A 17477-nucleotide genomic window follows, 5' to 3' on the forward strand; every position below is an offset into this window, starting at 1 on the left:
CACTTTGACCAGCTAACACCTTGATTTGGCAAAATCTGAAGTTGTTTCTAAACCTCACTTTACATAAGGTGTACTTGAAAATACTTCTAAATAATGTGGAATCTATCTAAAACTGTAAATAGGTATCAGCAGGTACTGCTGGGATTTGAACCCATGATCTCCTGTTTACAAGACAGGCACTTTTACCAGCTTAGCCACAGCACCTTATTTGGGTAAAATCTAAAGTTGTTTCAACAGCTCACCATGCACCTCACTTTACTTAAGATGCAGTTGAAAATGTTTCTAAATAACATGCAATCTATCTACATATTTAAATAGATATGAGCAGGCACTGCTGGGATTTGAACCCAGGATCTCCTGTTTACTAGACAGGCACTTTGACCAGCTAAGCCACAGCACCTTGTTATTACAATATTTAAAGTGTAATGGAAAAATTTTGCCTTTGTGCTTTTTCTTATCCAACACACTCATCATGTGCTGGTTAGGTTCAATACTGAACATTCTTACACAAACAACTGATCTCTTGTGCCCTGTCGTACATCAAGTCTAAACAGCTGATGTTCCATTTGACTGACTAATAATTTTTTATATATAATTGTCTTTTACAAACGGACTCTGGCTCCATCCTATCTGACTCCCCACCAGACCCAAGGCTGTTAAAGCGAATGCATCTTGTCTTGGAAGCTCGGTGCTCTTTCCTTTGGATAACAAGACATGATGATGCAGAAGTGAGAAAGCACACATTCTCACTCACAGCAAGATAAGGTGGTGCAAACAATTCCATTGCTGCAGAGAGACATTCCACCAGAGCCACAGAAAGAGGTTAAAAGGCAGAAGCAACTTGAGGATCGCGGGCTCTGCTTCTTTATGGAAAATTTCCACCACAGAAATTTGTTTCTACACCTCACTTTACATAAGGTGTATGTGAAAATGGTTCTCAATAACCTGCAATCTATCTACATCTGTAAATAGGTATCACCTGGCGCTGCCGGGAGTTGAACGGAGAAATCTCCTGTTTAATAGACAGGCACTTTGACCAGCTAACACCTTGATTTGTCAAAATCTAAAGTTGTTTCTACGCCTCACTTTACATAAGGTGTACTTGAAATTACTTCTAAATATTGTGCAATCTATCTAAATAGGTATCAGGAGGAAGAGCTGGGATTTGAACCCAGGATCTACTGTTTACGAGACAGGCACTTTGACCAGCTAACCACACCTTGATTTGGCAAAATCTAAAGTTGTTTCTACACCTCACTTTACATAAGGTGTACTTGAAAATACTTCTAAATAATGTGCAATCTATCTAAATCTGTAAATAGGTATCAGCAGGCACTGCTGGGATTTGAACCCAGAATGTCCTGTTTACTAGACAGGCACATTTATTGAAATGTAGTAAAATTGATCATTGCTTATGAGAGAAATACATAGAGTAGATGGGTTCGTGTGTTTGCTTAAACTGAGTTCACAGAGTCTGTGTTCACAGAATCTGTTGTTTAACAATAGTTATCTGAGTTATTCAAAATGTCACGCCGACCCTATCTGAGTTATTCAAAATGTCACGCCGACCTGGGAAAGGAACGGAGAGGTTGAAGCTGGGCCAGAGGGATCTGGGAGCTGGACAGATAACACGGCCCAGCGCCAGGACCTTCCAAGTAGCCTTATTTGGACATGTGGAAAGACTCTAGGTGGTGGTTATAAGGAGGGCCTTCACAGGCTGGGGTTTTTCAGAGCGCTTCGCAGAGGGTCCGCTGGTAGCACACAGCTGACCTTTTCCGACCTCTCAGTTCTCTCTGCAGAGGAACAAGCAGGTGAATTCGGTCTCTGCCTCTCTTGCTATTACTCTTTGTAATCGTTATCTGATTGTGTTAATTCGTCATATAATAAACCTGTATGCTATTGATTTAAAACTTCAAAGTTGTGTCCGTGTGAAATCTCTGCCGTGATTGAAGAACAAAGAGAATACACGACAGAAAATGGCGTCACGAAAAAGGCAAGAAAGCCGGGTCTGAAGCCGACAGGTGCCCGACTGCACCCAGCCCGAGACGACTCGTCACTGGTGGCCACAGGTGAGATGCGCTTAAAGCTCTTACATGACGATTCTCTGTGTTGGGGGCAGTGTGGGCAAATGTTGGTTACATTAGAAGATTCTAAATTCTGATTCGGCTATTTCTAGAAAACAATCTGTGTGGGAATAAGCAGAGAGAGGCAGTGGAGAATTTGCTTGTAAAATTTGCTGTATATAAATATAACTAACCAACTGCTTTATTTTGTGTGCTGTACTTTGCTTTTATTGTGGGAAATAGAAAATGACATGGCCTATTGACCTCTAAATGTTGACTTACATGTTAGCTCTTTGACAGACGACGTTGGGAGATTCTAAATCAAGGGCTTTTATAGTCTGTATGTGGCTAAAATAAATTTAAGGCTGTGTAAGTACGGTAACTGACGTTGGAAGTGCAGGCCCAAGAAAAAGAACCCAAATTGGCAACATATACTAAACACCCTTTTGTAAGTTGGATACTCTGTACTTACCATTTTATAGTTCGGGACTGAAAAATATTTATTCAAGTGGTTCTAAAATTAAGGTGAGGATTAGTAACAGCGTCAGATTACGGTGCGGCCTCAGTGCAATCAGTTTAGTGAACCGAAAAGCCGACTTTTACTCACCAAATTAGACCAAATTTATATATATATATATATATACATATATATATATATATATATATATGCTTATATATTTAAGGCACTGTAGGTTTATGTGCGTATGAGGAGACCTACATTAAGCTTGGGACTGATCAATCCAAGTGTAGATTTTCTCATGAGTTGTGAGGCCTGAGAAACATAGGGAAATCAGTAAAAGCGCTTTCTGTGATATGCATATGAAGTGTGCTGGCAATAGTGTATGAAGTTTAATCAAGTGTGTATTTGTGTATATACGTATGTAAAGTTAAACGGCGTAATAGTTGCTTGTTGCTGAGTTAAATTTGAAGTAGGCTGGGTTGACAGCGGCTCCTCTACTCCTCCGGTGCAGAGGGAGTGTGTGTGTGTGTGAGGGAGAGAGGAAAAGAGAGCAGGAGGGCGGGGGAGTGAGTGTGTGTGTGTGTGACTAGAAGCAGATCCCCGCTCCTCATACGTGTGTTTTCGATAGTTGGGGGGAGACGTTGGCTTGGTGCCAGGTGGCGACGAAGTTTTAATTTTTGTAGTAGTTTAATACTTTACATTACATTTTTGATTGTTCTATATTGTGTTCACTTTTCTTTGTACTTTCATAATCATTTTGACGTAATCTGAGTGTTAAAACATTGCACTTTCTGTGACGACGTGTCCGCACTGTGGTTGGAAGTGGTCAAGCTGGTCACGGTGTGTAAAGACCGCGGCTGCTTTGTTTATTAAAATAATAAAAAAGGGGGGAGTTGAGGCGCGGTCTCTAAATTGGGTGTGGAGGCGGCAGCTGTGGGCCTCTTCTGTTGTTCACGCTCCCGAGAGAGAGTGTGTGTGTTTTCCCGAGAGAAAGTGTGTGTGTTCTCTTGCTTAGAGCACTAGGCTCAGCGTGTGTGTCGTACTGGTCAGAGCATTAGGCTCGGGTGTGTGTGTGTGTGTGTGAGTGTGTATTGGAGAACTATAGACACATAGTAGGCCGACTGTAATGAGACATTAGTGTTGTCACCATCATTATTGTCACGGACAGCATTTAAATTATTTTAAAGACTTCAAAAAAAAAAAAAAAAAAAAAAAAAAAAAAAATTTCCTGTTTGTTTGACAAATAAACATCACATATATCCCGTACCTATACATACATATACACTATATATAGGAACCATGGCTACACAAAAAGACACATCTCCAGTTGCGATATTGGGGAAGAAATATCCCCTCCTAGTAGCGGAGATCCAGAAATATTCAAAAAAGTGGAATAAGAGAACACGTAAAGCCACATCACCCTGGCCATCCGATGGAACATTCGACCGAGAGCAGTGTGCAGAGATGGGAGTGTTAATAAAAAATTACAAAATAAAAGATAAATCGGCCAAGCGCGCACAAAAGCGAGAGCGGGAGACTGCAATGCTAAAACTATTTACCGACCAGGCCAAAATGTTGGGGGAGAAAACAGTGGAGCATGTGAAAAAGCAGCTTGAGCTAAAGAAAAAAGAGATGAAGAAGGGAGGGAAACCCCCTCCGTACGCTGCACAGATGCCTGTTCGGGAAATAAGACTGTTGGGGGACTACTCGCTTAGATCTGGCAGATCAGGTAAAAGCATTTACCCGGTCGAGGAGTTAAAAAAGGTTAGGGAAAGAGAGATAGAGCTAGATGACCTAGAGGAGCTGCCCGCCACATATGCAAAAGCAGCGCAGCTTGCAGGGAAAGACACTCGCCGCATTAGTGGATTGCATGATAAAGTAATGCAGGACATCAAACAATCAGAGTGTGCAGAGGACGGCAGCGAGGCCGAAGAGGAATGTGACGGAGAGAGTGCAACTGGGGAAAGCGAGAGGGTCAGGAGGTCACTGGCAGATGTGGAATATTCTAAGCTGCCAGATCCAAGCATGGTGTCGACCCCCCGCTATTTGAAGGAGGGAGCCAAGCCCAAGCAGCCAGGAATGAAGAAACGAGTGAGTGTGGCTGCAGCGTTTGCTCCCGGGAGTGAGGTGGAGGAAGAGCATGGAAAGATGAATGGAATCATCACACTCAGCTCCCAGGGACAGCCAGTCCCTTCAGAAGTGGTGGAGGAAGCATCAGAGTACCCCCTGCTGGCCAAAGGTGCAAATCTGCAGTATGTGCCCTGGCCAACCATGGATCTGGAGGGGCTGGTGCAAAGACTGCCTTGTCTGCATGATGGGGCAGGGAAGTGGATTGCAGCTTTCGGAGAAGAGACCATCGCCACTATCCTGGCTATGGGTGACCTCAAGGCCCTCCTGGGAAAAGTGCTGGGGAAACAGGAAATGGAGGAAACGCTGAGAGCAGCACAGATGAACGCGTATGCTGGAACACAAGCACACGATGGAGAACTATTCAATAGACATCGCAACGCGCTGTGGACAACCCTGAGACTGCGCTATCCAACCAGAATCCAGCCTGACAGTATTGTGGCAGTGCCAATAAAAGATGATGAGAGCCCACAAGCCTATGTTCACCTCACACGTAAAGAATGGATAAGACAAACAGGTGGGAAGCCTGATGAGGACATTTTCCATAGGCAGGCTCTGAGGAAGAGGATTGTTGATGGGCTGCCACTCCCGGCACAGAGTAAGCTGGGTGATGCAGTGGGACTCTACACCATGCCCTTTGAACAATTCACAGATCACGTGATAGATGCTGTGACCAAAGTTCGCTCTGCTGTGCTCCGTCAGAAGCAGCAGGACGAGCAGGCAGTGAGAAAGCTGACCCAGCAGCAGCTCACAGAAGGGAAAAAGAAAATACAAGCTGTGGTCCAACACGCACCCCCACCCCCAGGGGCGGCCCCAGCAGCTGTCCAGCCACAAGTGATCTATGTCCAGCCAGACGGATGGAGAGGAGGCCCATCTAGGATGAGAGGGGGAGTTTCGGCTGGCAGAGGAAGAGGGATGGGGGATAGCCGTGGGATTAAGTGTTTTCATTGTGGTAAGATCGGACACATAAAACGCCAGTGCTTCTTATGGATGCGAGCCGTAAACAGCCAGAACCAACAGGGGGCGGCCCGGCAGACGGGACCCACCAGTCCATGGCGGGGTCCCCCCGTTGGCTACTAGGGATGCCCTGAGGATCAGGGGAATCCGGGAGGGGAGTATCAGTTGCCATTAACATCTGTTTCAAGCCCTGATGAAGAGCCTTTGGTGCCGGTGCAAGTAGCTGGTAAACCTATTAACATGATGGCTGATTCCGGAGCTGCTTACACCTGTGTTAGCAACGCTGATGCTGATCACCTCCCAAGATCTGGACAGTATGTACGGATCGTTGGATTCTCAGGGACAAAGCAACTGATTCCCCGATCGAGCCCGGTTCCTCTACAGTTCCAGGGAAGAACAGTGGAACTGCCAGTATTAATATCGGACCAGACTCCAGTGAATTTACTTGGACGAGACGCTCTGTGTAAACTAGGCTGCACTATCTTATGCACGCCAGATGGAGTGATTGTGGACACTGTACACCATCAGATGACTATGAGAGAAGATGAAGAAATGGTGTATTGGCTCGGAAATATAGATGAGACATTCATGAACTCTGCTGAAATATGGATGGACTTCATCCGAGCCAACATGCCGGAAGCTTCTCGCCCTGCGTGTCCTCCTCACTGCACACTCCAGTATTTCAAAACAGAATCTGAAGCGCAACCAGATGACTGGATCAAAAAGCAGCCAGGAAAAATCCCGATCCAGTCTGCGTCTATCGTCTTAGGGAGGCAGGGAGCTGCAATGACGGTAGAGAAAGGGGATTATTTAGATCAAGAGTTTAGAATAAAAAATAGCATGCCCCACGTGACGCTTCTAGTAAATCCGGAGTATGAGCCTAAACATTTAGGTCAGATGATTGTGCAATCTAAACAAGCAAAGTTTAGACCTACAGAAAACAAGAACATTTGGGTGAGTGAGGATAAGTTGTTTCTAAAAATAGCTATTTCAGCTGAGGGTTGGGCGTCCCCACAAGTCATCAGCCTTCCCTGTCAGACTGTGCTCTGTCATCAACATTCTGAGTTACAGAAGGAAATGGTGGAGCGAGTACCAGAAAAACTCTGGTCTAAACACGACACTGATGTAGGCTTAATCAAGTCTGCACAGCCAGTGGAGGTGCACCTAAAACCTGGTTGTAGGCCTCCATGGAAATCACAATATCCGCTTCAGCCTGAAGCAGAGGCTGGAATTCAGCCAACCATTCAAGGTCTGTTGGATGCGGGTGTGCTTGTGGAGGAGCCGCACCCTAGCAGCAACACACCTATATTTCCAATTAAAAAAGCGGATAAGGAAAGGTTTAGGCTAGTGCATGACCTTAGAGCTTTAAATGAAGTAGTTGAAGATTATCCAGCTGAAGTCCCGAATCCACATACGTTATTGTCCAATGTTCCACCTGATGCAAAGTGGTTTACAGTGGTTGATTTGTGTTCAGCATTTTTCAGCGTGCCAGTAAGTGAATACAGCAGACATCTTTTTGCATTCACATATAGGGGACGATCCTACACATACACTAGATTGCCACAAGGGTTCAAACACAGTCCACATCTATTCAACAAAGTTTTAAAGGAAGATATGGATGATTTGGCTGAAAAGCTAAAAAGCACTGTCATCCAATACGTTGATGACATAATCCTCTGCGCACCTGATTTGGAAACATGCCATGAGGACTCTATCACTCTGTTGACCCTGTTAGCCGAGAGAGGTCATAAAGCATCACTAAAAAAGCTGCAGTACTGTAGGGATCGTGTGGAGTATTTGGGGAGAATGATTGCAGAGGGGACCAGAGCTGTGTCTCCTGATCAGCTGAAAGCTGTGTCCCAAGCACCCAAACCGACCACAGTCCGAGAGATGTTGACATTTTTAGGGCTGACAGGTTACAGCGCTGAGTGGATCGATGGTTATTCCACAGTTGTGCAGCCTTTAAGGGACATGGTAAAAGATAAAAGGAGCGGGTAATTTGCGAGCGCCGCTCTCATGGACCCCCAGAGGGTCACATGGCATTTGAGACAGTTAAGTTGTTGCTTGTGCAGCAGGCTCCGGCCTTGGCTCTCCCAGACTATGAGAAAACATTTTTGTTGTATGTTTCTTGTCGACAGGAGCATGCGTGTGGTGTGTTGGCACAGAGGACTGGAGTTGGAACACATGCTCAGCCCATAGCGTATTATTCTATGTCACTGACCCCTGTGGAGCTGGGTCTGCCAACCTGTTATCGGCACCTAGCTGCTGCTCATTTGATGTATGGGAAAGCCTCAGCTTTGAGCATGGGCTATCCCATTGAAATTTTGTCTCACCACAAGCTTGTCAATTTGATTGAAAGAGGCAAATTTGCTAACTGCACCACGCCTCAGTGATTATCACAGACTCCTTGAATATCCAGATGTGACAATACGTGTCTGCAAGGTAAAAAATCCAGCAGATGCCATTCCTCTGCCCCATGAGGGGGAAGAACATGAATGCGTAGCGGAGGCTGAGAGGTATGCTAAGCTACACTCTGACTTGAGTGCCACTCCTTTAGACCAAGTAGACATGACTCTGTTTGTGGATGGATCTTGCTATAGGCAGGGTTCGGAGCTTAAAGCAGGGTTTGCAGTAGTACAGGAGAGAGATGGAAAAATGGAGGTGATGACTGCTCAGGAGTGCACTCAGCCTTGTTCTGCGCAACTTGCAGAGCTGAAAGCTTTGACAGCTGCTTGTGATTTCGCAACAGGCAAGCGAGCCAACATATACACAGACTCAGCATTTGCGCATGGTGTGTGTCACTTGTTTGGAGCAGCCTGGAAAGGCAGAGGGTTTAAGAAGACTGATGGGTCTCCAGTGACACATGGTGAGCAAATAAGGCAATTGCTGCTAGCAATGATGAAGCCAGCAGCTCTGGCCATCATTAAGTGTACAGCTCATAAACGAGACGATTCAATAATTACACAAGGAAATGCTGCTGCAGACAGAGCAGCGAAGAACGCAGCTAATGCCGAAGCTACAGCTCTTTTAGTAGTTCATGCACCCGACAATGAAGATCAAATAACATCTAAAGACTTGTGCTTATTACAGGAAGAGGTGTCAGATGCTGAACGGCAGCTCTGGGTTGAGAGAGGGGCTGCAAGAGGAGCAGACGGATTGTGGAGAAATCACGAGGGACTATTAATAGCCCCTAGTGGGCTGTTGTCACTGCTCATACATGAAGCTCATGGTTTGAGCCACGAATCCAGGGGAGAAGTAGTAAGGCGGATCAAAGAGTGGAACTTCTGGGCTCCCAAGCTTTATCAGCATGTTGACGAGACGCTAAGCAGATGTGAAACCTGCCTTAAGTGTAACATCAGGCGGGGAACGGTGCCCCCAGCGGGACACCTGCCAATTCCTGATGGTCCGTTCAAACATTTAACCCTAGACTTTGTCGATATGATACGGCCAGTGCAAGGTAAACGCTACCTCCTGGTTGTAATTGATCGATTTAGCCGATGGGTGGAGGCCACACCTTCAAAACATAAAACGGCTGACACAGTGGCAAAATTCTTGTGCCGAGAAGTTATTCCAAGATTTGGCATTCCTTTAAAAATCAGTTCAGATAACGGAAAAGAATTTGTAGACAAAACAGTGAAATGTGTTTTGCAGAAACTAGGAATAAAGCAGAGGTATGGCAGTGTTTACTGCCCCACCTCTCAGTCGGACGTTGAGAGGTGCAATGGGATTCTGAAAAACAAACTGCTGAAGATCTGTATGTCTACCGGTCTGAACTGGATAGACGCTTTACCGCTTGCTCTCATGGCTTGCAGAGCAAGTGCTCACCGAACACTAAAACTAACACCGCATGAGGCTTTGCTTGGTCGACCAATGCCAGTGCCAGCCTATCGAGCCGTAAAAGGTCCATCGCTGGACATTTTGACAAATGACATGAAATCTTATGTGAGACAAATGACTAATATACACAGGAGTATTTCCTCCCGTGTTGTTTCGTTACAGGCAACGAAGGCGCAGGACGATCCGGAGCCTAAAGTGAAACCAGGTGACCTGGTGTACGTCAAGGTGTTCAGGAGAAAGTGGGACCACGCCCGACGAGAAGGTCCCTATACGGTGGTCCGAGCTACATCAAGAGCAGTACAAGTTGAAGGCTCTCCTACCTGGTATCATTTAAACCACTGTGTTAAAGCACCAGAGGGGGAAACAGGGTCAGTGACCAAAAAAGAGGAGGATGAGTGGTCCGGAGAAGAAAAAGACAGTGATCCTGGTCCTCCTGCTGCTGGTGGGGACACTTGGGGTGGTGCAGCAATGCCTCAGACCACCCGTGTCCTCCGAAGCAGGGGAACAGTTAAGACTTAGGAGAGATGCGAACGGGTCAGTAGGGGCCAAGAGTAACATAGGCAGACGTAGAGGGCCTGTAGGGAAAGAATGGCCTAGAGTTAATGTGTGGACCTCTAATGACCCTGGGTGGAGTTATGGGGTGTGGACCACCTGGAGTGCCCAGATGTCAATCATAGAGTGGGACTCGACTGCAGACACAATGACCATTTATGTGTCGGTGGACCAGGAGTCCCAGGAGCGGTTGTGTGGGATAGAGTGGATGGGCCAGCGCATGTATGAGTTCCCTACTTCCTGGGGAAAAGACAGGTGTTCCATCAGAGTGAGAGAGGGAGAGATGGAGTCAGGAAAAGTATGGGACATTAGAGTAGGTTTTCGCAATAGGAAACCCGAGAGTCCTAGAGTCATCTGGTCCAAGAATAAAGGAGGGAGTGCACACCGTGAGGTTGCAGCCCTACAGCCCCCACCAGGAAACATTGTGGAGGATGAGGATGAGGTTCAGACTCAGCGGCCGGCCGGATCAGCAACCAAAGAGCTCGTTGTTGCTTCAGCGGGGGCTTCAATGCCGAACAGTGGTTCAGGCCTTTCAGGATGGATGCAGCAAGCGGTGTCAGGGTGGACTGATGGGCTGATCACAAAATTACAAGGATTTTTGTCAGAACAAGATGAGGAGGAAGACGAGGAACAGGGTCAGAATACTCTAGTGGATGTGCGCCTGCAAAATAGCTGGTACAGATGGGTTCAGTTTGCGGGGTTGGCTAATGGGAAGACTGATTGTTACATCTGTACTAAAGCTAAGCCTGATAGGTTTTTTGTGCTAAATACGATTTTCAGTTGGCAGGATTGTGAAAAGAGATTGCGGGCATACACTCAAAGTCCTAGACCCTGGTGTGAAGCAGAGTGTTTACTGTATTTAGGTTCACCCTCTTTCCAGGCATCAGTTGATTTCTATGCCCACGGGAAGACCAACGTTCAGCGCTGTGAAGACTTAAATGTCAGAATAGGACAGAAGAGCGTGCTATAAGGTATGCCAAATAATGCCCCTTTAATTCCAATTGGTCGTTTTGAATGTATTGAGCGTATGGGTATGGTGCCCGTGGGTAAGATCAAGCGCAAGATCTGCAGCCATAGATGGCAGGTCACGACCCTTAACTGCACAAAGCCGCACCTGAAGCCAGCTGTTCTAGTATCAGGAATGCTGAGACCGATACTCGTAGCAGGATGCCCCTATTTAGATCAAACCATCGCACTAGCTGACCATTTCTGGTGGTGTGGAGGTCAGCACCTCTACGCAGTCCTACCTGTGGGATGGGCTGGCAGGTGTGCTCGGGTGCAATTGGCACAAGAGATAATTACATTTAAGGGAGAAGAACAAGACAAGAATGTCAGCAGCAGAAATAAGCGAAGTTATCAACCAGATCCCAGAGTTTACATCGATGCCATTGGACAACCCCGAGGGATCCCAAACGAGTTCAAAGCTAGGAACGAGATTGCCTCAGGATTCGAATCTATTCTACCTTGGATCACGACCTCTAAAAACACAGAGTGGGTGAACTACATTTATTTTTCTTTGCAGAGATTCATTAATTACACAGACGATGCGTTAGGGGCTCTGGGAGAGCAGGTGGGTGCAACAAGTGCAGTAGCGTGGCAGAATAGGCAAGCACTAGACTGGATCTTAGCAGAGAAGGGAGGTGTGTGTGCTCTCATAGGTGATGTGTGTTGTACGTATATTCCAGGACATACAGCCCCGGATGGAGCCTTCACTGAGGCAATGAAGAGACTTAGAACGCTCAGAGTTGAGGTAAAAGAGGCGGCTGGCAGTGGGTCAGATTTGAGCTGGACAAATTGGCTGGAAAATATGGCTGGGGGCTGGAAACAGGGGCTGATTAAATTGGGGGTAATGATTACTGTAGGAGTAGTTGTCCTAGGACTCATCTTCTGTTGTTGCATTCCGTGCTTGAGATCATTAGCGCTCAGAGCAGTAACCAAGCAGACGATGCAGATGGCGGTTATTAAACAGAGAGTGAAGAGCAGTCAGAGTAGCATAGGTAGTGAGGGAGGTGACCTTTTTCCAGTTCCTGACTGGATCCATATCGGGCCCGAGGACGGGGAGGACGAGGAGGCGGATGAGGACGGTGCCACCCCATCAGCGTGAGAGCGGAGAGGAAGACTGGAGACGGCCTGATATGCACCACATCTATCTATGCACATATAATCCGCACACAGTTAAAGGCACACGTCTATTCTGTAAAATGCCACAGATTGTCCACATTGTTCATGTATTGCATTAATGTTCTTGTAACCAGAAAAATGACAAATGTATGCTGTGGTGTGTAGTATTGTTTGCCACTATATATCTGAATTAATCTGACACAATGTAGCAGAAGTTTGTACCACATGATGTGTGTTTTTTGTGTTGTTTTAAGGTGGGGGACCGGATTCACCTGAAAAGGCAGTCCTCTAAACTAATTTGGGCGTGAGGTAAAACAGGTGGTTTAAATTGCATAGTTTTACTTAGCATCATTGCGGTCACCACACTAAGGATAAAATAACAGGGTAAGAGTGAGGAGGTTCTATTAAGACTAGTTGTTCAATGGTCATCTAATAGAAAGCTGAATAGGGTAAATTAGGTTAATTGGCGTTAGCTTAAATGGACATTTATCTGTCCATTGAGGGGGAAGTTTGTAGTAAAATTGATCATTGCTTATGAGAGAAATACATAGAGTAGATGGGTTCGTGTGTTTGCTTAAACTGAGTTCACAGAGTCTGTGTTCACAGAATCTGTTGTTTAACAATAGTTATCTGAGTTATTCAAAATGTCACGCCGACCCTATCTGAGTTATTCAAAATGTCACGCCGACCTGGGAAAGGAACGGAGAGGTTGAAGCTGGGCCAGAGGGATCTGGGAGCTGGACAGATAACACGGCCCAGCGCCAGGACCTTCCAAGTAGCCTTATTTGGACATGTGGAAAGACTCTAGGTGGTGGTTATAAGGAGGGCCTTCACAGGCTGGGGTTTTTCAGAGCGCTTCGCAGAGGGTCCGCTGGTAGCACACAGCTGACCTTTTCCGACCTCTCAGTTCTCTCTGCAGAGGAACAAGCAGGTGAATTCGGTCTCTGCCTCTCTTGCTATTACTCTTTTGTAATCGTTATCTGATTGTGTTAATTCGTCATATAATAAACCTGTATGCTATTGATTTAAACTTCAAAGTTGTGTCCGTGTGAAATCTCTGCCGTGATTGAAGAACAAAGAGAATACACGACAAAATAATAAAGAAAATAAAAATAATGGGGAAAGCAAATAAGAAGCATGGATGTTGATCGTGCACATCAACAAACCAAAAACCAGCTGGGGAGATCAGTGCACACACCACGAAGGTGTGATGCAAAAAGCCGGCGATCCTCAAGTTGCTTCTGCCTTTTAACCCCTTTCTGTGGCTCTGGTGGAATGTCTCTCTGCAGCAATGGAATTGTTTGCGCCACCTTATCTTGCTGTGAGTGAGAATGTGTGCTTTCTCACTTCTGCATCATCATGTCTTGTTATCCAAAGGAAAGAGCACCGGGCTTCCAAGACAAAATGCATTCGCTTTAACATCCTTGGGTCTGGTGAGGAGTCAGATAGGATGGAGCCAGAGTCCGGGTGTAAAAGACAAACATATATCAAAAATTATTAGTCAGTCAAATGGAACATCAGATGTTTAGACTTGATGTACGACAGGGCACAAGAGATCAGTTGTTTGTGTAAGAATGTTCAGTATTGCATCTAACCAGCACATGACGAGTGTGTTGGATAAGAAAAGCACAAAGGCAAAATTTTTCCATTACACTTTAAATATTGCAATAACAAGGTGCTGTGGCTTAGCTGGTCAAAGTGCCTGTCTAGTAAACAGGAGATCCTGGGTTCAAATCCCAGCAGTGCCTGCTGATACCTATTTAGATAGATTGCACAATATTTAGAAGTAATTTCAAGTACACCTTATGTAAAGTGAGGTGTAGAAACAACTTTAGATTTTGCCAAATCAAGGTGTTAGCTGGTCAAAGTGCCTTTCTAGTAAACAGGACATTCTGGGTTCAACTCCCAGCAGTGCCAGGTGATACCTATTTACAGATGTAGATAGATTGCAGGTTATTGAGAACCATTTTCCCGTACACCTTATGTAAAGTGAGGTGTAGAAACAAATCTCTGTGGTGGAAATTTTCCATAAAGAAGCAGATGAGAGAGTTGTCCTTTTGTGCGATTTATTGAAATAATAAAGAAAATAAAAATAATGGGGAAAGCAAATAAGAAGCATGGATGTTGATCGTGCACATCAACAAACCAAATACCAGCTGGGGAGATCAGTGCACACACCACGAAGGTGTGATGCAAAAGCCGGCGATCCTCAAGTTGCTTCTGCCTTTTAACCCCTTTCTGTGGCTCTGGTGGAATGTCTCTCTGCAGCAATGGAATTGTTTGCGCCACCTTATCTTGCTGTGAGTGAGAATGTGTGCTTTCTCACTTCTGCATCATCATGTCTTGTTATCCAAAGGAAAGAGCACCGGGCTTCCAAGACAAGATGCATTCGCTTTAACATCCTTGGGTCTGGTGAGGAGTCAGATAGGATGGAGCCAAAGTCCGGGTGTAAAAGACAAACATATATCATAAATTATTAGTCAGTCAAATGGAACATCAGATGTTTAGACTTGATGTATGACAGGGCACAAGAGATCAGTTGTTTGTGTAAGAATGTTCAGTATTGAACCTAACCAGCAGATGACGAGTGTGTTGGATAAAAAAAAGCACAAAGGCAAAGTTTTTCCACTACACTTTAAATATTGCAATACAAAGGTGCTGTGGCTTAGCTGGTCAAAGCGCCTGTCTAGTAAACAGGAGATCCTGGGTTCAAATCCCAGCACTGCCTGCTGATACCTATTTACATATGTGGATATCTTGCATGTTATTTAGCAACATTTTTAACTACATCTTACGTAAAATGAGGTGCATGGTGAGCTGTGGAAACAACTTTAGATTTTACCCAAATAAGGCGCTGTGGCTTAGCTGGTCAAAGTTCCTGTCTAGTAAACAGGAGATCCTGGGTTCAAGTCCCAGCAGTGCCTGCTGATATCTATTTACAGATTTAGATAGATTGCACATTATTTAGAAGTATTTTCAAGTACACCTTATGTAAAGTGAGATGTAGAAAAAACTTTAGATTTTGCCAAATCAAGGTGTTAGCTGGTCAAAGTGCCTGTCTAGTAAAAAGGACATTGTGGGTTCAACTCCCAGCAGTGACAGGTGATACCTATTTACAGATGTAGATAGATTGCAGGTTATTAAGAACCATTTTCACATACACCTTATGTAAAGTGAGGTGTAGAAACAAATTTCTGTGGTGGAAATTTTCCATAAAGAAGCAGATGAGAGAGTTGTCCTTTTGTGCGATTTATTGAAATAATAAGAAAATAAAAATAATGGGGAAAGCAAATAAGAAGAATGGATGTTGATCGTGCACATCAACAAACCAAAAACCAGCTAGGGATCTCAGTGCACACACCACGAAGGTGTGATGCAAAGAGCCCGCGATCCTCAAGTTGCTTCTGCCTTTTAACCCCTTTCTGTGGCTCTGGTGGAATGTCTCTCTGCAGTAATGGAATTGTTTGCACCACCTTATCTTGCTGTGAGTGAGAATGTGTGCTTTCTCACTTCTGCATCATCATGTCTTGTTATCCAAAGGAAGGAACACCGAGCTTCCAAGACAAGATGCATTCGCTTTAACAGCCTTGGGTCTGGTGGGGAGTCAGATAGGATGGAGCCAGAGTCCGGCTGTAAAAGACAAAAATATATCATAAAGTATTAGTCAGTCAAATGGAACATCAGATGTTTAGACTCGATGTACGACAGGGCACAAGAGATCAGTTGTTTGTGTAAGAATGTTCAGTATTGCACCTAACCAGCACATGACGAGTGTGTTGGATAAGAAATAGCACAAAGGCAAAATTTTTCCATTACACTTTAAATATTGTATAACAAGGTGCTGTGGCTTTGCTGGTCAAGGTGCCTGTCTAGTAAACAGGAGATCCTGGGTTCAAATCCCAGCAGTGCCTGCTGATACCTATTTAGATAGATTGCACATTATTTAGAAGTATTGTCAAGTACACCTTATGTAAAGTGAGGTGTAGAAACAACTTTAGATTTTGCCAAATCAAGGTGTTAGCTGGTCAAAGTGCCTGTCCATTAAAGAGGAGATTCTCCGTTCAACTCCCAGCAGCGCCAGGTGATACCTATTTAAAGATGTAGATAGATTGCACAATATTTAGAAGTATTTTCACGTACACTTTACAGTATGTAAAGTGAGGTGTAGAAACAAATTTCTGTGGGGGAATTTTTCCATAAAGAAGCAGATGAGAGAGTTTTCCTTTTGTGCGATTTATTGAAATAATAAAGAAAATAAAAATAATGGGGAAAGCAAAAAAGAAGCATGGATGTTGATTGTGCACATCAACAAACCAAAAACCAGCTGGGGATCTCAGTGCACACACCACGAAGGTGTGATGCAAAGAGCCCGCGATCCTCAAGTTGCTTCTGCCTTTTAACCCCTTTCTGTGGCTCTGGTGGAATGTCTCTCTGCAGTAATGGAATTGTTTGCACCACCTTATCTTGCTGTGAGTGAGAATGTGTGCTCTCTCACTTCTGCATCATTATGTCTTGTTATCCAAAGGAAAGAACACCGAGCTTCCAAGACAAGATGCATTCGCTTTAACAGCCTTGGGTCTGGTGGGGAGTCAGATAGTATGGAGCCAGAGTTTGGGTGTAAAAGACAAACATATATCAAAAATTATTAGTCAGTCAAATGGAACATCAGATGTTTAGACTTGATGTACGACAGGGCACAAGAGATCAGTTGTTTGTGTAAGAATGTTCAGTATTGCATCTAACCAGCACATGACGAGTGTGTTGGATAAGAAATAGCACAAAGGCAAAATTTTTCCATTACACTTTAAATATTTGTAACAAAGTGCTGTGGCTTAGCTGGTCAAAGTGCCTGTCTAGTAAACAGGAGATCCTGGGTTCAAATCCCAGCAGTGCCTGCTGATACCTTTTTAAATATGTAGATAGGTGGCATGTTATTTAGAAACATTTTCAACTACATCTTACGTAAAGTAAGGTGCATGGTGAGCTGTTGAAAAAACTTTAGATTTTACCCAAATAAGGCATTGTGGCTTAGCTGGTCAAAGTGCCTGTCTAGGAAAGAGGAGATCCTGTGTTCAAGTCCCAGCAGTGCCTGCTGATATCTATTTACAGATTTAGATAGATTGCACATTATTTAGAAGTATTTTCAAGTACACCTTATGTAAAGTGAGATGTAGAAAAAACTTTAGATTTTGCCAAATCAAGGTGTTAGCTGGTCAAAGTGCCTGTCTAGTAAAAAGGACATTGTGGGTTCAACTCCCAGCAGTGACAGGTGATACCTATTTACAGATGTAGATAGATTGCAGGTTATTAAGAACCATTTTCACATACACCTTATGTAAAGTGAGGTGTACAAACAAATT

General features: G+C 44.6%; 2 non-coding genes across 2 annotated transcripts; one reads left to right on the forward strand and one right to left on the reverse strand.

The window, feature by feature from the left end:
• Window positions 1-326: 326 nt before the first annotated feature.
• Window positions 327-400, reverse strand: trnat-agu (transfer RNA threonine (anticodon AGU)). Its single transcript has one exon. It is a non-coding gene; the product is annotated as a tRNA-Thr (tRNA).
• A 14567-nt stretch (window positions 401-14967) lies between these two features.
• Window positions 14968-15041, forward strand: trnat-agu (transfer RNA threonine (anticodon AGU)). Its single transcript has one exon. It is a non-coding gene; the product is annotated as a tRNA-Thr (tRNA).
• Window positions 15042-17477: the final 2436 nt, after the last annotated feature.

The sequence above is a fragment of the Betta splendens genome, chromosome 9, assembly GCF_900634795.4.
Source record: "Betta splendens chromosome 9, fBetSpl5.4, whole genome shotgun sequence".
Taxonomy (NCBI): Eukaryota; Metazoa; Chordata; class Actinopteri; order Anabantiformes; family Osphronemidae; genus Betta; species Betta splendens.